General features: G+C 37.9%; 1 long non-coding RNA gene and 1 pseudogene across 2 annotated transcripts in view; one reads left to right on the forward strand and one right to left on the reverse strand.

Moving 5' to 3' along the window:
- LOC135268330 (uncharacterized) overlaps positions 1–24,128 on the reverse strand; it is a 121,231-nt gene that overhangs the window by 63,246 nt on the left and 33,857 nt on the right. The window contains exon 3 of one of the 2 annotated variants that reach the window (XR_010336615.1): positions 5,896–6,558. The exons of the other annotated variant lie outside the window; for it this stretch is intronic. This is a non-coding gene — a long non-coding RNA (uncharacterized LOC135268330). Of the gene's footprint in view, positions 1–5,895; positions 6,559–24,128 lie in introns of those variants that run through there. 2 annotated transcript variants of the gene reach the window in all.
- On the forward strand, positions 6,918–11,001 carry LOC105705271 (protein cornichon homolog 4-like; annotated as a pseudogene).

A 24,128-nucleotide genomic window follows, 5' to 3' on the forward strand; every position in this document is an offset into this window, starting at 1 on the left:
TATCAATAGTTCATTACTTTTTATTTCTGAGTAGTATTCTATTGTATGGATGTACAGGAGTTTTTTCAACCATATACTCATTTAAAGACATTTGAGTCCATTTCCAGTATTTTACTATATAGACTATTCTTAACATTCAAATAAATGTTTTGTGTGAACGTGTTTTAATATCTCTGGGACAAATGCCCAAAAAATAATTCCTGGTTGTACAATAACTACATGTTTAAGTTTGTAAAATCTGGCAGACTATTTTTCAGAGTGACTGCACCATTTCCATTCCCAACAGCAATGTATGAGAAATCCAGTTTTCTCCACATCCTCCCTGGTATTCGTTATTACAGTCTGCCTTTCATATTCACAGGAGATTGATTACAGGACTCCTCCTCTAACTAATACCATATCCTCTGATGTTCAAGTCTTTTACATAAAATGAGAAGTGTCACACAGGGAGGGCCAACTATATAATTATTTTGTATTTTGGATGTTCTGATAGATGTACTATTATCTCATTGTGGTTTTAATTTGCATTTCCTAAAGGCTAATGATGTTGAATATCTTGAAATATGCTCATTTGCAATGCATGTGTCATTTTTGACAAAATGCTTTTACATTTCTTTTGCCCATTTTCAAATGGGATTTTTTTTAATATTGAGTTGTGAGAGTTCTTTATAGAAGGACTTTGTCTGCAGCATCTTTGTCAGATACTGCAGATGTGAGCCGCAGTTATTTTATTCCAATCTGTAGTCTGTCTTTTCAGCCTCTTCACAGAGTGTTTTGTGGGGAAAGTTTTTAATTTAATGAAGTCTAATTTATTAATTGCTTTCACTAATGGATCATGTTTCTAGTGTCAGGTCTGAGAAACTTTACCTTGCCCTAGCTCCCAAAGATTTTCTCCTACATTATATTCTAAAGGTTTTATAGTTTCATATTTTACATTTACATCTGTGATCCATTTTGAGTTAGTTTCTTTAAGTTGTGAAATTTAGGTGGAGTTTCATTTTTTTCTCATTCTCATTGCTCTTTTTCCCATTTCTCATTCTCTTGTGAGTAACTGAGATGTATTTTAGAACACTACTTTGGTTTATCTAGAGTGTTTCTCAATGTATCTCTTTGTATAGTTTTTAATGGTTGCTTTCATTACAATGTTCAGACATTGCCTGTTACAGTCTACAAGTATCAACATCTTATCACTTTGGGAGAAGTATAGGAACCGTATCTTTGTTTAGATCCTTTTACTCACCACACTTTTAAATATAAATGTCTTCAATATTTTCTCTACACATTTTAAGCACCATATCAGATGAGGTTATAATTCTCATTTCAACTTCAAACATGGTTTAAAAACTCATGAGACAGAAATATAGTCTATGATTTTTACCCATTTCCTTTTTAAATTCCTTCCTGAAATCCCAGCCTCCTTCTGTTAGTGTTTCCTTTCTCTTTAGAGAACATCCTTTTAGACATTTTTTAAGGGTAGTTCTAATGGTAAGAAACTTTTTTAGGTTCCTTTCACTAGCGAATGTCTTTACTTTCCTGTTCTTCCTGTGAATATTTTTACTGTGGTTGACACCAGAAAAATGTTGTACCACTTTCTCCTTACTTTCATAGGTTCAGATAAAAAATTCACTTTAACTCTAATAATTTCCCTCTATAGATAATGCAATGTTTTTCTACGGTGTGTTCTAAGATTTTACTGTTTTGTTTTTTTTATTTAGCTTTCAGAAGTTTCATTATGATACGTCTTGGCATAGATTTCTTTAATAAGTTTATCTTGTTTGAGTTTCGCTCAGTATTTTGAACTGGTAGGTTTATGTCTTTCACTGAGTTTGGGAAGTTTTCAGCCATTATTTCTTTGAATAATCTTTAGTACCCAGTCTTATTTTCTAGGGCTTCAGTGATATAAATAGATCTTGTTGTTATCTTACAGATGATATTGTTAACTTTTAATATTGAACCAGTCTTGTATTTCTGGAACAAACCCTACTTGGTCATTTTATATATACATATATATAAAATATTTATATATACATATATATAAAATATTTATATATACATAAAAAATATATATAAATATATAATATTATATATATATATACACACACACACACACACACACACACCCCATTGGATGCAATGTGCTAGTATGTAGTTGAGGATTTTTGTGTCTAAATTCTTGAGAGATTGAAAGATATTGATCAGTTGGTTGTTTTCCTTCTTTGTGCTATGTGGTTTTGGCATTAGGATACTACTGGCCTCATAAAATGAGTTGGGGCTGAAAGCAGTGCTCATGCCTGTAATCCCAGCACTTTGGGAGGCTAAGGCGGGAGGATCTCTTGAGCCCAGAAGTTCAAGACCAGCCTGGGCAACATGGCAAACCCCATCTACAAAAAAATACAAAAATTGACTGGGCATGATGGGGCACACCTATAGTGCCAGCTACTCAGGAGGCTGAAATAGGAGGATTGCTTGAGCTCAGAAGTCAGAGGGTGAGCCCAAGCTTGCCACTGCACTCCAGGCTGAGCAACAGAGTGAGACCCTGTCTCAAAAAAAAAAGAAAAAAGAAAAAAGGGTTGGGAAGTGTTTTCTCCACTTCTGTTTTCTCAAAGAGATTGTGTAGAATTGAAATTAATACTAATTCTTACTTAAATATTTGGTAGTATTCTCCAGTGAAATAATCTAAACCTGGAGATGTCTTTTTAAAAATATTTTTAGACTATAGATTTAACTTTTTTTTGAATTGTTAGACTAATTAGACCATGTCATTCAGGTTAGATGTTTGGTAGTTTGAGAGGATTTGGTCCATTTCATCTAAATTGCTGTATTTGTATATGCAGAGCTGTTTATAGTGTTTCCTTTATTATCCTTTTAATGGCTGCATAATATGTAAAGATATTGCCTGTTTTGTTTTAGATATTGCTAATTTGTGTCTTCTATTTTTTAATATTCATCAGTCTTGCTAGAGTTTTATTAATTTCATTGATCTTTTCAAACAACCAGGTTTTTGTTTCATTGGTTTTCTCTAGTTTCTGTTTTGTTTTTGTTTTTTGTTTTCTTAATTTTTTTTTTTTTTTTTTTAAGTAGAGACAGGGTTTCTCCATGTTGGTCAGGTTGGTCTTGAACTCCCAACCTCAGGTGATCCACCCACCTCAGCCTTCCAAAGTGCTGGGATTACAGGCGTGAGCCACCATGCCTGGCTACTAGTTTCCATTTTCAATTACACTGATCTCTGCTCTTATCTTTATTATTTCCTTTATTCAATTTGCTTTGGGTCAATTTTGCTAATTTTTCTTCTGGTTCCTTCCTTCCTTCCTTTGTTCCTTCCTTCCTTCCTTCCTTCCTTCCCTCCCTCCCTCCTTCCCTCTTTTTCTCTGTCTCTTTCTGTCTCTCTTTCTTTCTTTCTTTCTGTCTGTCTTTCTTTCTTTCACAGAGTTTTACTCTTGTTGCTCAGGCTGGAATGCAACGGCACCATCTCAACTGACCACAACCTCCACCTCTGAAATTCAAGTGATTCTCCTGCCTCAGCCTCCAAAGTAGCTGGGATTTCAGGCATGCACCACCATACCCAGATAATTTTGTATTTTTGGTAGAAACGGGGTTTCTCCATGTTGGTCAGGCTGGTCTCAAACTCCTGACCTTAGGTGATCTGCCCATCTTGGCCTCCCAAAGTGCTGGGATTACAGGCATAAACCAACGCACCCAGCCTTTTCTAGTTTCTTGAGGTGAGAGCGTAGATTATTCATTTAAGACCCTTCTCCTTTTCTAATACAAATATTTAATGTTATAAATTTCCTTCTCAGCAATGTATTAACTGCATTCCACAAATTTTGCTACATTGTATTTTCATTTTTATTCGATTCAAATTCTTTTAAAATTTTTCTTTGAGATTTTCTCTTTAACCCATGGATTACTTCAAAGTACATTATTTAACTTCCAAGGGTTTTGCAGGTTTTTCTGCTATTGATTTCAGTTTGATTCCATTATGGTCAGAGAGCATATTTATTTTGTATGGTTTTTTTTTTGGAGACGGAGTTTCACTCTTGTTACCCAGGCTGGAGTGCAATGGCACGATCTCGGCTCACCGCAACCTCCGCCTCCTGGGTTCGGGCAATTCTCCTGCCTCAGCCTCCTGAGTAGCTGGGATTACAGGCATGCGCCACCATGCCCAGCTAATTTTTTGTATTTTTAGTAGAGACGGGGTTTCACCATTTTGACCAGGATGGTCTTGACCTCTTGACCTCGTGATCCACCCGCCTCGGCCTCCCAAAGTGCTGGGATTACAGGCATGAGCCACTGCGCCCGGCCCCAATTTTGTATGGTTTTATTGCTTTAAGTCTATTAGGTTTATTTTATACCTTGGGATATGATCTGTATCAGCAAAAGCTTCATGAGCACTTGAAAAGATGTGTATTCTGCTTTTTTATGTAGAGTGTTCTGTATATTTTTATTAGATCCTGTTGGTTGGTTGTGTAGTTCTGTCTTCTATATCCTTGATGATCTTCTATCTAGTCCTAGTCCTTCTATCTCTATGTTGAGAGAGTGGTGTTTAACATCCTCAACTATAATTTTGGATTAGGTTCTATCAATTTTTGCTTCATGTATGTTGAAGTCAGTTTCTATGTCTCCTTGGTATATTGATCCTTTTATCATTATATAATCTCCCCTTGTGCTTGGTAATTTTTTTTTCTCTGACTTCCAGTTTATCTCATATTAATAGATCCGGTTCTGCTTTTTTTTTAAATTAATGTTTACATATTTTTTTCCATCTATTTACTTTCAACCTACTTGCATTGTCATATTTGAAGTTAGTGTGTTGTAGACAACATAAACTTGGGTCTTTTTTTGTTATTATACTTTAAGTTCTTGGGTACATGTGCAGAACGTGCAGGTTTGTTACATAGGTATACCTGTGCCATGGTGGTTTGTTGCACCCATCAACCTGTGATCTACATTAGGTATTTCTCCTAATACTATCCCTCCACTAGCACCCCCAACAGGCCCCAGTGTGTGATGTTCCCCTCCCTGTGTCCATGTGTTCTCATTTTTCAACTCCCAGTTATGAGTGAGAACATGCAGTGTTTGGTTTGATTGAAAAAAAAATTGTACTTTAAATACAAATTTTCAAGTAAAATTTACATTCTAGGAAGCTGTGTTGAGCTTAAAATATGACACACCACTTCCATTTTCATTTCAGAAGCATGAATGTAGTTCCTCATTATTTTGTGAAATGGTATACCTTCTTAGAAAAGGAGCATCATTTTTGAGGTGTGCCTCTTTCTTCTGGTGTCAAAGACGTACGTTCTATTTGTAGTGTAGGATTTCTAGTGGCTTTTTATCAGTACTTATCAGTCAAGTTCCAGTTTGGAAAACAGAAAAACACTAGGAATTTAAACACATAACAACAGGAAATTGGAAACAAAGGTACTAGAATATCTAGAAGAACACAATGATGATGGGAGACAGGGGAGCAAGAAGGAAGTAGAAATAATATTGAGAGATTAGAAACTGCTAATTTTCCTGGCCTGAAACACACACCTGATGCTACACTGTTGGCTGATTCTGGAACACTGAGTAAGAAGCATTTCACATGGAAAAGTTCTGCTTCCATTTGAAAGTGTGAAATCATCTGACTTCCAATGCCATTACAACAACCACCAGCAATTCCCACTGGTATAAGCTAGAAGCCAGAAGCTTCTCTTTTCCTTTATTCTTCTGATCTTCTGCCAGTGCAAAAGGAGCCAAAGAAATATAATTTGTAATGTTCCAGCCCTGACCACACGCAGCAAAGTATGTAAAGGCAAGTAGGGAAAATCCAAGTGTTTCTGCAAAACTTATTTGAAAATGAAATATTTGATTTTAAGATGTCTTAAACTATAGAAAAAATGATAGAAGATAATGTCTGTTGGGTGATTTTTCTGTTTATTTCAATATTTTAAAGCAAAATAAAATTATTACCCAAATGTAGAAGTATCATTTACTTACAACTCTCAGTAAAATCAACAAAGAGGATTCATAGCTTAACTTGGCAGAGGGTACTACACAGAAATGTCTAACTTCCAGAGAAGAGAATAAACAGGTTTTGGGTTTTTTTTTTTCATATTGTACTCAAGATATTAATTTGTCATGTGAAGGAGAAGAGCAAGGAATAAGACTTTCGCCATAAAAGTACTCAACCCATTCCAAAGAGGGAAGAGGAAGGATAGGAGATTAATAAACCATTGAGGACTATTCCTTAAACTTTATTTCATATATATGCCTTAAGCAAGCACCTGTAACCCAGGTCATCCTGAAATAATTTTCAAAACCAGCAAATATGTTCACTTACCTAATACTTATTTTTAACTCTGAAATTTACATTCTAAAATGTTCCTGCTTATTTAACAAAGATTCCACAATTATTTAAATCTTGAATTCATTTTAAAAGGGAAATACATATTATTTTCCTTGACCAGCCATAGTGGATTACACTCATAATCCCAGCACATCGAAAGGCCCAGGTGGGAGGACTGCTTGACTCCAGGAGTTTGAGACCAGGCTGGGCAACACAGGGAGACCCTGTCTCTAGAAAAAAAAAAAAAATTGAAAATTAGCTGGGCATGAGGGCATGCACCTATATATAGTCCCAGCTACTCAGGAGGCTGAAATAGGAGGATCACTTGGGCCCGGTAGGTCAAGGCTGCAATGAGCTGTGATTGTGCCATTGCACTCCAGCCTAGGTGACAGAGTGAGTCCCTATTTCAAAATATATATATTCTTAAGTAAAATATGTATATATTTTAAATAAATATATATGTTTTCCCTTAGCAGTCCTACTCTCTGCATTGTTATAAAGAGCAAAGGGAGGTTTTTCAGAATGAAAAGAAGAATGACTTACAAGTGATTGTAATGAAGTGATTAAATTTTCCAATTTCAGTCTGGACATGGGGCAAGAAGCCCTTTGTGGCCCATTAAAGTCCAATGAAAAGGCAGCTCTGTTCTGAAATTACACCACTACCATCTTCCCCAAATTCAGACAGTACATGTCATGTAATGGGAACCCAGACACACACGCCCACACAAAATTAGCAAACAGAGGCATAAAAGTAAAGTGTGTGCCCTGGGGAATGTATCAAATATATTGGCAGTGTAAACAGGAAAGCACACACCATCCCATTGGCCTATGTTACTTTGCAGAGAGACCTTGTTGAAGTAGGGAAATCCGGACGCTTTCTAGAAAGAGTTCTAGGAGTACCTCACCTGGTACTACCACTCTACGTATTGATAGAGTTAGAGGGGTAGGCTACTTCATTTTGACAATGTAACAAGGAGAGCTTTCTTTAACAATGCCATGGGACATTGAAAACAGTCTTGTGACAAAGGGGGAGCCCCAGAACTCAGGCACTGCTATCCGCTTATTCTTTGGTTAAGTTGACTCAGATGAGTGTCTAGCTAAGCTACCAAAAGGGGGAGGTAGTGAGTCACCAACGTCAGCCATCTGACCTAGCCTCTCATTGTATTTGTGAACTGTAGGGAAAGAGAAAGCAAATTTACAGAAGAATTTTAGAAGACTTACTAGCATAGGCATCTTTTGACTCTAGTGGAAAAAGTTACTATATTGCAGAATCCCAAAAAAGTAATAAGATCACTTTTATATGGTAATATATTTTGGTATTTTCTACTCAAAATGTTTATGAGAACAGATATATGAAAAGAGAAAACAAATTTTTAAAGATATAGATAATATATGATTTATCTTGTTTAGCCATTCAAATTACATTTATCCTTTAGAGTCCTAATTAGAAGATTAGTATAACTTTTCCCCTAAAAAATAAGAAATTATGTTTTTTATGGAATAAATATATGTCTTTCTAGTCATTTAAATTAGTAAGCATTATTTGTTAGTTTCATGGTGTTTAGCCTATTAACTTATTTTTAAAAATATACTTTAAATGCTGAGTTGGCCAGGCGTGGTGACTCACGCCTGTAATCTCAGCACTTTGGGAGGCCGAGGTGGGTGGATCACCTGAGGTCAGGAGTTCAAGACCAGCCTGGCCAAAATGGTGAAACACTGTCTTAAAAAAAAAAAAAAAAATCTGAGTTATTCACTCTACTGATGAATAAGAAATTATCATCCTTAAGGAAAACAGTTCCAATAAACATATTTATTATGACCACAGATCTAGGGTTACCAGACTTACCAAATATGAATATGGAATCTTCCATTAAATTTGAATTTCAGATAAGCAACAAAAAGTGTTTTAAAATAAATATACCCCCAAATATTGCATTTATCTCTCTTTACCTACCTATCTTTGTGTTAACAATCAGTTCATAACCACTTTATCAATTTGTTACACTAAATCACTACTTTTGAGTCAGAGGTAATCCTAACCTCAGATTCTTTTGCCTACACACATCTAGTTTTGCCTAGGACAGTCCTGGTTGCAGCATGATTTCCCAGTAATTATTAACCCCACCTTTTCACTCTCAAAAGTGTCCCAGTTTGAATGTTAAATTATATTAAAAAATCTATGCACATTAAGTATAAAATGCAGCTCAAAGACCTCAAAGGAGGATTAAAGAATAAACAAAAGAAAAAAAAGAATATTTTTAAACCAGAAAGCAGAAACCAAAGGAAGGGCTAACTAGAACTAGTGATAAAGACCTTGTCTTGAAAATAGGGAATGTTTTAAGTTGACTTCCATGAGACACTAGTAGAGCTCCTAGTTGTATCAAGATAATAGGGATGTATTTCCTGGACTTAAAAACACTATTGGAGAGCTCAGAAGAAAATGGAACAAATTATCTGTAAGTCAAAAGAATTGGAAGTGGAAGGGAGCTTAGAGCTTAGAGTAGGATAAACCAATAAAGTGGTTATAGTTATTGTTAACAAAAAGGTAAAGAAATCATCAACTAGGAAAACAGGCAATAATTATAAAGTATATTGTAAGCATAATAAAGTTCATTATATCAATGTGAACTTATTTGATTATAAATATAATTAGAATGATAATCTCCCATCCCAGAAATTCTCTCCATAAAGGTAGTAAAGAAAGTAACTTTATTATGGAATAAACCTTAAGCCCGAATGTGAGGTACATCACAGGTAATCCATTAAGAGATTGTAAAAACAGAAAGTAATCATACCCCCTTATATTGCCAAGCAGATACAACTCATTACATACATGTTTTCAAGATAAATAACAATTTCTCAGGTAAGACAACATGACAGCCCCATTTGCACACATCATTCATCCTAACTTTACCTGGAAATTGAGGAGGTCATTCCTGTTAGCTAATTGACCTTGTCCAGGAGAAGGACAAAATTCCCATATTTTTATGATAGAAGGTAGTTTTGCACCTTGAAGCCTGGTGTCCACTGAAGTTAGACTCCTGTCCTCCCACAGAAACTGGGAGATTAAGGATGCTATCTCCCTTTGTGTACATTTCAATGGGATTGCTCGTAGATTATTGAGAAAGACATTCCTGGGCTGACAAAGGGCGTATCTCGTCTTCAAAATGATTTATATACATTTTAATGAACAAGAAGTACAGTGGGCCCTCTGTATCCAGGGGTTTGCATCTGTGGATTCAATCAACCATGAATAAAATATATTTGGGGGCAAAAAACATTTCACAAAGCTTCAAAAAGCAAAACTTCAGTTTGCCACATACCAAGTACTACATTCAGTCCATGCAAATGTAGTGATATGTAGACATTATATTAGGTATTATAAGTAATCTAGAGATGCTTTACAGTCTATAGGAGGACCTGTGTAAATTACATGCAAATACTATGCCATTTTATAGAAGACACTTGAGCATCTTTGGATTTTGGTATCCTGGGGTCACGGGAGAGGGCTGGAACCAATTGTTCACAAATACTGAGGATAATTATGTTTAAAATGACAAGCTTTCTAGAATAAATGCTCTGATAAGAAGAGAAGGAAAATCTCTTATTTTCAGCAGGAATAATTATGCTTCTTATTTTAAAGTTTTATTTGTCCTTACAAAATCTACAAAAAGTTGAGAAAATTCAACATTACCTATATCTAGATATAATTCTATTAGCATTTTGGTATATTTTCTTACATTTTATGTATTATGTTAGTTTTTTGTTTTTTTTTTTTTTGAGACGGAGTCTTGCTCTGTCGCCAGGCTGGAGTGCAGTGGCGTGATCTCGGCTCACTGCAACCTCCCCCTCCTGGGTTCAAGGAATTCTCCTGCCTCAGCCTCCCGAGTAGCTGGGACTACAGGCATGTGCCACCACGCCCAGCTAATTTTTGTATTTTTAGTAGAGACAGGGTTTCACCATGTTGGCCAGGATGGTCTCGATCTCTTGACCTCATGATCCGCCTGCCTCGGCGTCCCAAAGTGCTGGGACTACAGGCGTGAGCCACCGCGCCCGGCCTAGTTGGTTTTTATAGCTTTTAACATACAACATATACGTAATTTTGTCTCACTTTTTTCTCTTAACATTACCCCATGTCACTTTAAATGGCAGTATTTTAATGATTGTGTTATATATATGATAGATGACATCTTGCTAAATAACATGTTTTCTACTATATTCTTTTGAAATATTATCAGGAATAGGATTTCTGAGTAAATAAACATTTTAAAGCTTTTGATAGGTAGAGGAAGAGGACATAGTCTTTGTTTTCTCTCTCCTCAGTTGTTGCAGGATCATTTTTCTCTCAGTCTTCATAATTACATTGTCTAATTTAGAGTGTGATTACATTAATGCTAGATCATGTTGCTCAAAATTAAGTAAGTAGGTAATTCCAAGATTGATTGGCCATATTCCTGTCACTGTATTAATGCTCATTTTGTTGAACTGGTTCATCTTCCTCCTCAACTTACCTATTGCCACTTGGAATATATATTGATTCATTACGGTGCCAAGTAGTAACATAAGAGTATTTGATCCAACAGGAATACACAATCAAGGACAGCTAAAGTCACACAGGAAAGACCATAATCAAGCCTAATTTCCACTTGATTTGTTTTTTCATGTATCTTTAACCTATGGTTTTAGCTTTGACAAATGACTGAAGCTGGAGAAGCCATGGTTGAAATCAACCTACACTTCAGTGCACTGTTGAGGAGCCAGAGACTACATGGTTCTAAATCATCTTTAGAACCATGACCATGGCAGTATATGTTTTCTTCTTTGAACAAAAATCTATTTCGCTGGTTTTTTTTTTTACCATATAAACTTTTTTGTTGCTGTTGCTGTTATTTTTGTTTTTATTTTGTTTTGGTTTTTTTGAGATGGAGTTTTGCTTTTGTTGCCCAGTGCAATGGCATGATCTTGGCTCACTGCAACCTCTGTCTCCTGGATTCAAGAGATTCTCCTGCCTCAGCCTCTTGAGCAGCTGGGATTATAGGCTTGCGCCACCATGCCCACCTAATTCTTGTATTTTTAGTAGAGACGGAGTTTCTCCATGTTGGTCAGGCTGATCTCAAACTCCCAACCTCAGGTGATCAGCCCGCCTCAGCCTCCCCAAGTGCTGGGATTATAGGTGTGAGCCAGGGTGCCTGGCCTAAAGTATTTTTTGAACATGAAAATAATAAAAGTTTTGATAGGTGTTGCTGAATTGCTAAATCTTATTTAAATAACTGTATGTTTTATCCAATAGTTTTTCTCCTCATTGTTAATCAAGCCATTATAGAGTTTTAAAGTAACTTTAACAATTATTTCTTCTTCCAATTAAATACCCTAAAACATTCAAAACCACTAGGAAGTGTGAAAAATATATATATATCTTTGTTGTTCTCTTTTCTCCCTCTTTAGGGGCAGTCCAACACCCTCTGCCCTCATTGGAAGCACAGTGAGACATCACCGATAACTCAGTAGCAGATATAAAAGATAAGGGGAGAAAGAATACTGAGTGATTCTCAGGTTGCCTTCATTTATGCTTTAAAGCCTTGAACATGGGTGATAAATTTTATACTCATATAGAGAAACAATTTGCTCAACCTCCTAAGAATAACAGAAAGGTGGCTGTTTAAATAATCTAGTTGACTGTATTACATATTTTTCTTGCCCTACTGCAGGCTGTCGGGTTTGACCTAGATATCAAGTAAAGTAAACCCTGGAGAGTCTATTAGCTCAAGTTTCTGAAGCAGCCACTGATGCCTTGTGATCAGTGGATTAAAAAACAAAAGGTCCCTAAAACAAAGTATCCTTTCTCTTTTTCCACTCCTTCCCCAGCTTTTCCACTTTTGTAGCTGTTTAAAAGCTCTAAGGAAAGCCACTGTATTTTGATACACATCCAGTCTCTGGTAGGTTAAATTACAAGTTGGTCTGCAGTCAGAGAGACTCAAAGCTGTGTCCTAACTTTCTTTTCTTTTTTTTTATTTTTCTGAGACAGAGTTTCGCTATGTTGCCAGGCTGGAGTGTAGTGGCACATTCTTGGCTCACGGCAACCTTCGCTTTCCACGTTCAATCAACTCTCCTGCCTCAGCCTCCCAAGTAGCGGGGATTACAGGCACACACCACCACGCCCAGCTAATTTTTGTATCTTTAGTAGAGACGCGGTTTCACCACGTTGGCCAGGATGGTCTCGATCCCTTGACCTTTTGATCCACCCACCTCGGCCTCCCAAAGTGCTGGGATTACAGGCCTTAGCCACTGCACCTGGCCTGTGTTGTAACTTTCAAAACTGAAAGTGTATAAAAGCTAGCATTTGATCCAATTCAGCATTGATTTTACAGCAGGGAGACGAAAAAAGAGAAGTGTACAATTTTTTAAATTAATATACAGAATTATATAGCTCTTGTATCAATGGTTATGTTTTAAATTATCTCAAATCTCCTGTAATTAACAACGAAAAGAATTAAGCCCTGTCTTCACATATTACCAACCAATGAATAAGATGTCAAATATGAGATAATCTGAAAGCATTTTAACACTGTATCAAATCTAGTTCATTAATTGACAAATATTTTTGTTCATATAGAATAAAAAGGACATTTAGCCAAGCATACTGGGGAAACAAGTTATAAGAGCTATACAGCACTCTTAAAAACTTTAGAATAATGGTTGAAGAAATAAGGTAACTAGTATAAATAATAGATGGTACTAAACAGAAATTATAATGATATATAATTATATTTCCATAACCTTCTAGAGTTTACAAAGTTTAACATTCGCAACAGCTCTGCAAATTTGGCATTACTGTCAAAATTCAATGGAAAAAGAAATTGATATTTAAGAAAACTGCACAGGTTGGGCACAGTGGCTCATGCCTGTAATCCCAGCACTTTGGGAGGCCGAGGCAGGTGGATCACCTGAGGTCAGGAGTTCAAGACCAGCCTGGCCAACATGGTGAAACTCCATCTCTACAAAAATACAAAAATTAGCCAGGCAGGATGGCGGGTGCCTATAATCCCAGCTACTCAGGAAGCTGAGGCAGGAGAATCTCTTGAACCCAGGAGGCGGAGGTTGCAGTGAGCTGAGATTGTGCCATTGCACTCCTGTCTGGGCAACAAAGCCCGGCCCTGTTCTTCATATTTTTAAATAATTTATGCCTGGAAACCTAGGACTGCCACACTACAAGACCATAAATGTTCAGACAACTAATCTTGGCAAGATTGTTATGGGTGTCATTGAGCTGTCAAAGTCACTCATGGATGCTCAGTAGCTAAAAGATACACACCATGTCAACTCTGTCTTTGTAGCAGTGCCCAGAAATTCAAAAACCGTTTTTTATATATATGAGAAACTTGGGTTATTATCATCTCTAATAAATAGTCTCTGTATTTAAGGACCTTGAACATTTTCTGAAGAATAGTCTTGTTTCCCAAAGGCCTTGAGATAACCAAGAAACTGGGAAGAAGCATGGCAGAGAGGAAGTGAATGAGACAGCAGTAACAATTGGTTTCAAATCTATTAGGGTGGGGCTTTAAGACTTCCCAATAGGTCTGATCTCGGGAAAGAAAACATTGCCTCTTTATCTTTCTAGATCAGGGCTGAAATAGTTATCTTCAATCTTACTGAGGCAACATAATAAAGGCTACATCAAAGTACTTTCTTCAATAGACCTTGGTCCCACTTCTAAAATTTTCTGGGAGTGAGGTGTAAGGAGAATCTATGGATTTGAAGAGATCACTAAAATTGTTTTTATGAATATTATACCAATTACTTTTATAAAATATATGAAAGCAAGGAACATTAGGATAAATAGGATTGATAAAATGTTTTCAATGTTTAAATAATTAGATATAAACATTGATGGCTGGGTACAGTGGCTCACTCCTGTAATCCCAGGACTTTGGAAGGCTGAGGCAGGTGAATCACGAGGTCAAGATATCGAGACTATCCTGGCCAACATAGTGAAACCCCATCTCTATTAAAAATGCAAAAATTAACTGGGCATAGTGGCACACACCTGTAGTCCCAGCTACTTGAGAGGCTGAGGCAGGAGAATCACTTGAACCCGGGATGCAGAGGTTGCAGTGAGCAGAGTTGATGCCACTGCACTCCAGACTGGTGACAGAGTGACACTCCATCTCAAAAGAAGAAAAAAATTGAAGCTGTATAATATAAAATGACTCTTTTAATTGTTCTTTTCCTTCCATTTTCTGATTTCACATTTATTGATATTTTTAAGGCCATAAAAAATTTATTTTTTCTCTATGGATCTTATATAGCTTGGTATAATTGATACCCATGGGTTATGACTATAATTTCTATGGCATTAAAAGACAGTAATCACTGCACTAAATCAACCTGCATTTATTGAGCCTCTGTGCACACCATCATTTTGAACATCATAGAAACCTGGTCCTTTGCCTTCAAGTATTAAAACGGTACAGACAGAAAATATACATGCTTTGAACCCTTTTCAAAGTTAGGAGGTTGGTGAGCATAAAAGAATATTACAATAGCACAAATTAAATACACATAAGATATAATTAGAGTGAAAATGATGGACTAGACAGATTAAGTAATAATATATCTGGTCACAGATGTTATCCATATCCCAGCCAGCCGATAGAGATTTCACAAAGTCCCAGTGTCTTGGGAGCACACAGATAAAGCGCGATTCCATTAGCAGAGTGGCTAGCAACCCTGCCCTACTAGCAGCCCTGCTAAGATAAATGAGGGGGAGTTGGATGTGGGTCTTTCACTTAGGGAAGAGCATAACGTCCAGTTGTTTGACCCACAAAAAGGAGTTCCTCACATGGGGAACTTATTTATACTGGAAGACGCTGCTGTGGCTCTTATCTGACCTGTGTTTAGTTTACGCCTACCTAACCATCATTCTAGGGCTGAGAACTCAACTGTGTGTTAGCCCTAGCCTCCCAGGGAAATCCTAGCCCATAGTCTGGTTCTTGAGAATGGATGGAGCAAATTCAAAACACCACCAAAATAGGAAGGTCAAAGATTTTTACTTACAGAATCTGGACAAAGAGGGCGCAATGAATCTGGAGGGCAATCTTCTATCCCCTGGCACATGAGGTGGATGTGAAGAATCAGGCACTGAGAAAGAGTGTGCATGGCAACTAGCAGTATAGACAAGGGACTAGGCTGTAAGTTACTAAGTTCACGGGCAAATGCCTATATGGTTTGTTAAAGGGAGCAATAGGAAAGTAGGGAGTTTAATTTGCTAGCAGGGGAAATGTCCAGAAGTTCTTTTTTTTTTTTTTTTTTATATATATATTTTTTGAGACGGAGTTTTGCTCTCGTTACCCAGGCTGGAGTGCAATGGCACGATCTCGGCTCACCGCAACCTCTGCCTCCTGGGTTCAGGAAATTCTCCTGCCTCAGCCTCCTGAGTAGCTGGGATTACAGGCACGCGCCACCATGCCCAGCTAATTTTTTGTATTAGTAGAGACGGGGTTTCACCATGTTGACCAGGATGGTCTCGATCTCCTGACCTCGTGATCCACCCGCCTCGGCCTCCCAAAGTGCTGGGATTACAGGCTTGAGCCACCACGCCCGGCTCAGAAGTTCTTATCTTTGAACATTAGCTTCAGCCATTTGGGTGGGGTGTAGAACTGGAAACTGTTTCAAGGGTAACTAACCCCTGATTCTAGTATGAGAAAGTTAAACTTATACTCAAAATGGATGCCAAGGCAACATAAAATTATAAAAATTCTCTACACCCAGGCTTTGACATGCCCCAGTCTCTGAGCTAGAAGAAACTGTTTATCTTTAGTCACACTAACTAAAACCCTGGTGACATTGCCAACCCCAGGAAAAAAAAATAATAAAACATCTAACACAGAAACCCAAAATAATCAGAAGGATGAAGAAATTTCTCTAGATTCATTGAAATCAATAAGATTAGCAATTTCTTTAATAAACTGAGATGTTCAAAAAGATGTTATGCCCAACCATCAGGAAGTAAAAGGCCTCTGTTGTTTTGACAACTATTTATTAAGCACCTGTATGTGTCCGGCACTGTTTTAAGGTCTTGAGAGATATGACCATGGACAAAATGGCTCAAATACCTTCCCTGGGTGCTTATTTTCTAGCAGAAGAAGAGAGACTGAAAACAATACATAAATAAAAGATATAGAATGTCAGATGATATGTTGGAAAATGAAACAGAAAGAGGATATGCTATGCTGGGGTGAGGATTCCATTTAGAAAGTGATTAGAGAGGCCTCTCTCACTGAGAAGAGGAAATCTGAGCAAGAACCATGAGGAGGGGAGAAAGTAAACTCTTTTGGTATCTGTGGAAGAGTGCTCCAGGCCAAGGGTGTCCAATCTTTTGGCTTCCCCTCGGCCACATTGGAAGAACTGTCTTGGGCCACACACAAAATACACTAACACTAATGATAGCTGATAAGCTAAAAATAAAAATCACCAAAAAGTCTAGTAATGTTTTAAGAAAGTTTATGAATTTGTGTTGGGCTGCATTCAAAACCACATGTGACCCACAGGCCATGGGTTAGACAAGCTTGTTCTAGACAGAGAAAATAGCGAGTTAAAACGTCCTGAGGCAGCAGTGTGCCTGGTAGCATGCCTAGTGTATCAAAGGCCCAGCAAAGACTCCAAGGTGTAAAGGTTGAGCAAGAGAGAGAGAAATAGAAGAGAAACTAGAAAGGTAACAAGGAACCAAATTGTGTAGAGCCTTGTATGATGTTTTAAGGACTTATGCTTTTGAAGAGGGAGACCCAGGCATCTCAGATCAACTTCCCCTTTTCATATGTGATTCCTAAAACTGTAAACTAAAATCTTTTTATATGTAATTCCTGAGACTGTAAACTGACACCCTTTTCATATGTAATTCCTGAGACTGTAAACCGAGACCATTTCTATATGCAAAGCTATAAACCTAAGATTCTTCCATGTGTAACATCTAAAGTATAAGCCTATATAAAGGCAGAACCTTCCTTTGTTAGGAGAGCTGGGTTTTGGACAGATTACCACCCAAGGCTCCCAGCTGAATAAACCCTCCTTCCTCTTGTATTTGGTGTCCTAGAGATCCGTTTCCTGCGGTCGCTCCTGCTACACTTTCACCCTGAGTAGAAGAGCCATTTCAGGGTTTTAAGCAAAGACATGGCATGATCTCACACATGTTTTAAAGGGATTACTCTGACTGCTGTGTTGATAATTTTTAAAAAAAATCTAAACACATGATTTTTATCTGCCTCTTAAGAAGTTTATAAAAATATTATATATCAGTTGAAAAAATAAATGCCTTGTCCTTAGTGTGCAAAAATGTGACTAATTCATCCTCATGTGGGCATGTGAGAAAAAAATGATACAAGTTGAAACTGATGCCTATATCCTATGTAACCTTCCCACCCTTACCACCAGTTGCATAAACACACTGAGGAACCAGTTGGTCAGGATTAGGAAGGTAGAACAGTTGGAAGGTGTAGGTGGCAGATGCTTATCATTACAAGTCCAAATTCAACTACTGATCTCTCCTCCTACTCCTACTCAGATGAATACCAGCTTCCTCTCAAGAACATTGACAGCATTTTTATTAATAAAAAATAAAAACATTTTATTTCAATTACTTTCTCTAAAGAATATTGCTTCAGTTATCAGAATAAAATGCAAAACCCCAACCCTGACATCCAAGGCTTCATCAACACAGCCCTGTTTGTTCCCATATTTTTTATCTTTTCTTAACACAGTCCATGGGCTTCAGCTAAACTGCTATTTTCTTCTTCTTTGCTCATGCTGTTTGTTCCACCTAAAAGGCTTCCTCACTCCCATATCCTCTGACCTAAATCACACCCAAAATAAGGCAACAAGATATATTTGAAAGAGTAAGAATTTAGAAGGAGAAGCCCCGAGACTAATTGTTAAATGTTAGTCACATCACTTGAACTTTCTCAGCCTTTTTCCTTATGTGCTATTTGGAATTTATTATACATCAGATAGATGATATAAGTGAAAGAACTCATAGATTGAAAAAAGAAACCACATTAGTTTAAATATTTATCCATTAAAAGGGAAAAGGTTGAAGATAATTATAGGCTATGTCAGACAATATTCAGGAATAAGAAGGCATGGTGATAAGTGCTGTCAGGAAAGATGATGGGGGCTCCTGTAGTCTCTTATCCAATTGTACCTGGTTGTAGTGTGGAAAGAAATAAATCAGGCCTGCCCCTAACATTAGTGGAGCTTAAGGCAATAGTACAAAAGGAGACCCATATTGCATATGTCACTTACCACCATAGCAACAAAATTGCAAAATATGTGTAAAACTACGACTGAAAGTCTGCAATATGCCAAATTTGACTGAATTCAATTACTGTTACATATGTCTGGGTGTTTTGTTGATAGACAGGTGATGTGATGAGTAATAAAATAAAGATAAATGTAATGAATACATTATCATACATTTCATAACATTTATTTTTTATATCTTTGGCAAAACCACTAATGATGTGCTGTAAGTGTAAAATACACACAAATTTTTGAAGACTCACTACCAGTAAATGAGAATGTAAAATATCTCATTAATCACTTCTGTATTGATTACATATTGATATATTTTGTATACATTAGATTAAATACAATATATTATTTAAATTATATATATGTGTATATATATGTAACTCCCATTTACTTTCACATTTTAGATAAAACTCCACACTAAGCAGCCTAAAGCTAATTTGAGCTACTACCCCTTCTCATTTTATTTCTGAGTCAGAAAACATAACAGAACATTTCTTGTAATCATTGCTGTTTCCATCCTGTTTCTGACTGGACATTAGAACATGTCACGGGCAGAGGTCAAGAACCTTCACAGGCCTAGGTTCAGTGTAAGTTCACCATTGGCTATGCTGTGTTCTGATTTCTAACTTTCTCTTTAGGGTCATTATGAGTCTGATTTTTAGACTGGGCAGGGTGAGAGGTGGGGAGGACTCTGAATTCCAATTTGCTCTGTGAACAGGATGCAGCACCTTGAACAGGGCACAATCTCAGGAGACCCCAGAAAATCACACCCAGAAAAATCTTCCTCACAGAAACTTGGAATACTGGAAAGAATTTCTTTCTAAAATAATGTCACATTAGGTAATGGACAGCAGCATTCAAACCACTTCCCATAAAGCCGTATTGCATGTTTTATGGAAGTCCTTGAGTATATTGTAAAATCAGGGATATCAGAGCTCCCAGAAACAATCTTGAGATTGAATGTTATTGTAAATGGCTCACAGTTTATCAGATAGAGCCTATATCTTTAAGCATATCACTGGTATGAATTACCATCTGGCCAACTCAAGTAGAGAAAGTTATATGGCTTAGATCTGTGTCCTCGTCCAAATCTCAGGTCAAATTGTAATCCTCAATACCTGATTGATCATGGAGGTGAGATGTGATTGGACCATGGGGATGGATCCTTCATGAATGGTCTAGCACCATTCTCTTGGTGCTGTCCTTGTGACAGATTTCTTGAGAGAGATGGTTGTTTAAAAGTGTGCAGCACCGCCCTGTGCTCTCTCTTCCTCCTGTTCCAGCCATGTAAGACGTGACTGCATCCCCCCTCGCCTTCTGCCATGATTGTAAGTTTTCTGAGACCTCCACAGAAGCCAAGCAGAAGCTGCTATGCTTCTTTTACAGCCTGCAGGACTGTGAGCCAATTAAACCACTTTTCTATATAAATTACCTAGTCTCAGGTATTTATAGCAATGTAAGAATGGACTAATACAGGTAGCATATTCAGATAAGCATGGCTTACAAATTCTGAGTCTTTGTCTTTTTAATCTGAATTATTTAGACTGAGGAAATAAGCCAAGAATTTAGAACACTCAGGATGTTTGGGCATAGGATAGGGATTGGGGGTTGATCAGAGGGGCAGGTAAATTTCCCTCCCGCTAGGAGGGGAGTTTGAAGAAAAGTGTTGAGGCATCTGCACAGGGTCTTCCCTTCTTCAGGAAAAGGTTGGGAAGCAGGAAGAGTCAGGGTCAGGAGATGCTTCTCACCATGGCCTGGAGTAGAGCAAGGGTAACACTGAGTGGGCAAAAGGAAAATGGTAACAGGAGAAGAGAAGGCAGGAAACCCTCTTGCTTTTTCTGTCTCTCTCCTCTTCCGTTTTACCCCATAACACACACACTTTGTGGGGGAGGTGTTTCCCAAGAAAGAGTTTAAAAACAAGGATTGTACCTAGGATAAAGTGTTGTTCTCCTCCACAGAGACAAACCGGTGTTAGGACCTCCATTGTCCTTAAGAAAGTAGTAATGAGATACTTGACAGAAAGCTGATGGTAGAATGCATCCTCACAGAGTATGACCAAAAACATGTGAAGCAGAGGTGTGAAAGTCAAGAACTAATAATAAGCCATGAAGCCAAGCAACCAAAGATATAACAGATACAGGAAAAAAAAATCAACTTTTTAAGAGAATATTATTTGCCCAAGTGGGGATAAACATTATAAACTATACAACTGGTCTTCTAACAGGTGGGATGCAACACTCCCCTTTCTGAGCTATTAAATTTGATTTGTAGCTCTGGGAAGGTAGAGAGAAAAATGAAAGGAAAAGGATCAGATCTGGAAGTCCTTAAGAACCTCATTCCAATTGGGGTTAAATGTAACAAAAACATTATTATTAGTATCAGGACCCAAATGAACATGAACTTAGAGACACGCAGGTCAACCTTCCTCCTTAAAATATTTTATATTCTTAAATTAGTGTTATACTGTCTATAACAGTTAAAGTTAGGAAAGGCATGGTGGCTCACGCCTGTAATCCCAACACTTTGGGAGGCCAAGGGAAGCAGATCACCTGAGGTCGGGAGTTCAAGACCAGCCTCACCAACGTGGAGACACCCCGTCTCTACTAAAAAATACAAAATTAGCTGAGCGTGGTGGCACATGCCTGTAATCCCAGTTACTCAGGAGGCTGAGGCAGGAGAATCACTTGAACCCAGAAGGCAGAGGTTGTGGTGAGCCGAGATCGCGCCATTGCACTCCAGCCTGGGCAACAAGAGCAAAACTCCATTTCAAAAATAAAAAAAAGGCTGGGTGAGATGGCTCACACCTGTAATCTCAGCACTTTGGGAGGTGGGCAGATAATCTGAGGTCAAGAGTTCTTGACCACTCTAGCTGTGGAAGGAGACCCAGGCATCTGGGATTACCTCCCACCTCTGTCATCCACAGTGCATCTCAATAGGAGAGAGGGCAGGCCAGCTGGCTCCTCCTGAATCTCCTTCCTGCAGGCGGCAGGCTTGGTCTTGAGGAAACTGTCCAGAAGGCACTGTTTTTACTTAAAACAAGATCAAACCTGAAACCCTTTCACATGTGATTTCTGAAGCTGTAAACCAAAACCCTTTCATATGTGATTCCTGAAGCTATAAACCAAAACCCTTTTCATATGTGATTCCTGAAGCTGTAAACCGAGACCCTTTTCATATGTGATTTCTAAGGCTGTAAACCCAAGATTCTTTACTTGTAATATCTAAAGTATAAGCCTATATAAAGGCAAAACCTCCTTTTGTTAGATGAGCTGAATTTGGACAAATTATTCCTCAGCTCCCGGCTATGATAAACCCTCTCCTTCCCCATTCGGTGTTCGGGAGCTCTGTTTCTCACGGCCGCTCCTGCTACATGGCCAACAACGTGAAACCTCATCTCTACTAAAAGTACCAAAAAACTAGCCAGGAGTGGTGGCATGCGCCTATAATCCCAGACACTCAGGAGGCTGAGGCAGGGGAATTGCTTGAAACAGGGAGGTGGAAGTTGCAGTGAGCCGAGATCGCATCACTGCTCTCCAGCCTGGGTGACAGAGTGAGACTCCATCTCAAAAACAAAACAAAACAGAACAAAAGCTGTCAAAGTTAACCTGTTCATTACTTTTCTTTCTGTAGGATAAATAGGCAAAAATATGTTATTTGCCTATTTTTTAATTGTTTATTCAACCAATGTTCATTGGCCTTTTTCTTCTAGTTAGATCACAATAAAAAAATTAGAACAATTTTTTTAACCTTTGAACTCATCTCTTTTTATCATATAATATAAAAATAATTCATCTAATTAAACATTTATAAAACAGGTATTTGAATGACCTAGTAACTTTTGAATATTGAGAATGTTTATTTTGGTTTTGGTTTTGTTTTCATCCAGTCCAATAGAGCAGTTTGGAAAGCTTTGCTATAAGCATTTGCAAGGTCATGTCTGAACAAAAAGTTGCTTGACAATAGTCAAACTGTTTGTGAAAGTGTTACCGGAAAGAGGTCCCAGTCCAGACCTCAAAAGAGTTCTTGGACCTCACACAAGAAGGAATTCAGGGCATGTCCATAAAGTAAAGTGAAAGCAAGTTTATTAAGAAAGTAAAGGTGTTGGAATTCACTTGGAGTGGCTGCCAAAATATTACAAAAAATATTAGGAAAAGTTATAGATTAGTCTCAAACCTTTTGGAAGGCCAAAAGGTTTTATTGGGGCAGGCTGAAGGCAGTCACCTCATTTACATTAGCACAGGAAAGAGAGATGATAAGAGGCTTTCCTAGTTTAAGTCTGTTTACTCCACATCCCTTTGTTTCTACTGTTTGCTCATGTAAATGTTGTGCTAGGTGTCCCTCTCAGGAGGAAATCAAAGGGGAATTACCTGTTCATAGTATTTACTCTGGGCCCAGAACCTAAAGCTTTATCGGTCATAAAACCATTTTTTTAACCCTGTTAATTATCCACAAGTGTGTTAACTTAGAACCTCTGTTGTAAAATCTGACTGAATAAATGTAATAATGGAGAGGGAGTCTTGGTTGCTTTTCACCCTCTGAAAGCAGTCAACAACTATGGGTAGCCCACTTGAATCACTGTAATGGTATGGGAGTGCATTTATTCGTCCTTCCTTGAGTCATGGTCAGCAGGCCAGACCACTGCAGGTGGTGGTCAACATCTCATAAAGGAATAAAAGAATGGCTATTCCCTAGGCAGAGCAGTGGCATGAGCTCCTCAGCTGCCTATACTTATTGTTACTTCTTGATTATATGCCAAAGTGTGGATTATTCATGAGTTTTCTGGGAAAGGGGTGGGCAATTTTAGGCCATATAGGGTAACTTCCTGACATTACCATGGAATTTGCAAGCTGTCATGGTGCCGGTGGGAGTGTCTTTTAGCATGCTCATACGTTATAATTAGCACATAATGAGCAGTGAGGATGATCAGAGGTCAATTCCTCTCCATCTTGGTTTTGGCGGGATGTGGTAGGCTTCTTTACCACATGCTGTTTTATCAGCAAGGTCTTTGTGACCTACTGAGTAGCTGGGATTACAGGTGCCCACCACCACACCTGGCTAATTTTTGTATTTTTCATAGAGATGGGATTTCACCATGTTGGCCAGGTTGATCTCAAACTCCTGACTTCAGGTGATCCTCCCACCTCAGCCTCCCAAAGTGCTGGGATTACAGGCATGAGCTACCCCACCCAGACTGTTTTCTAAGTTAATTTAAAATTTCTTATATGATCTAAATAATAAATTAATAAAATTAAATAAATAAATAATAAGTAACCCCCAGGCTATCCATGATCTCCTTGTTTGTAGTAATTCTGAAAGTTATAAAATCATTTTCAACTTCTTCTGCAGCACTGAAGGCATTGAATTTACATCTTGAAAGATTCTCTTTTCTTGGCCCCCATCCCCTGCAATCTGTTTTCTTTCTCTAACTTTGGTTGCTCCCATTCAGGGTGCTTTTTACCATCCTCTGATGGTCCCTTAAATGTAGGTGGCCTACAGC

The sequence above is a fragment of the Aotus nancymaae genome, unplaced genomic scaffold (assembly GCF_030222135.1).
Source record: "Aotus nancymaae isolate 86718 unplaced genomic scaffold, 86718_ANA_hifiasm-v0.15.2.pri h1tg000040l, whole genome shotgun sequence".
NCBI lineage: Eukaryota > Metazoa > Chordata > Mammalia > Primates > Aotidae > Aotus > Aotus nancymaae.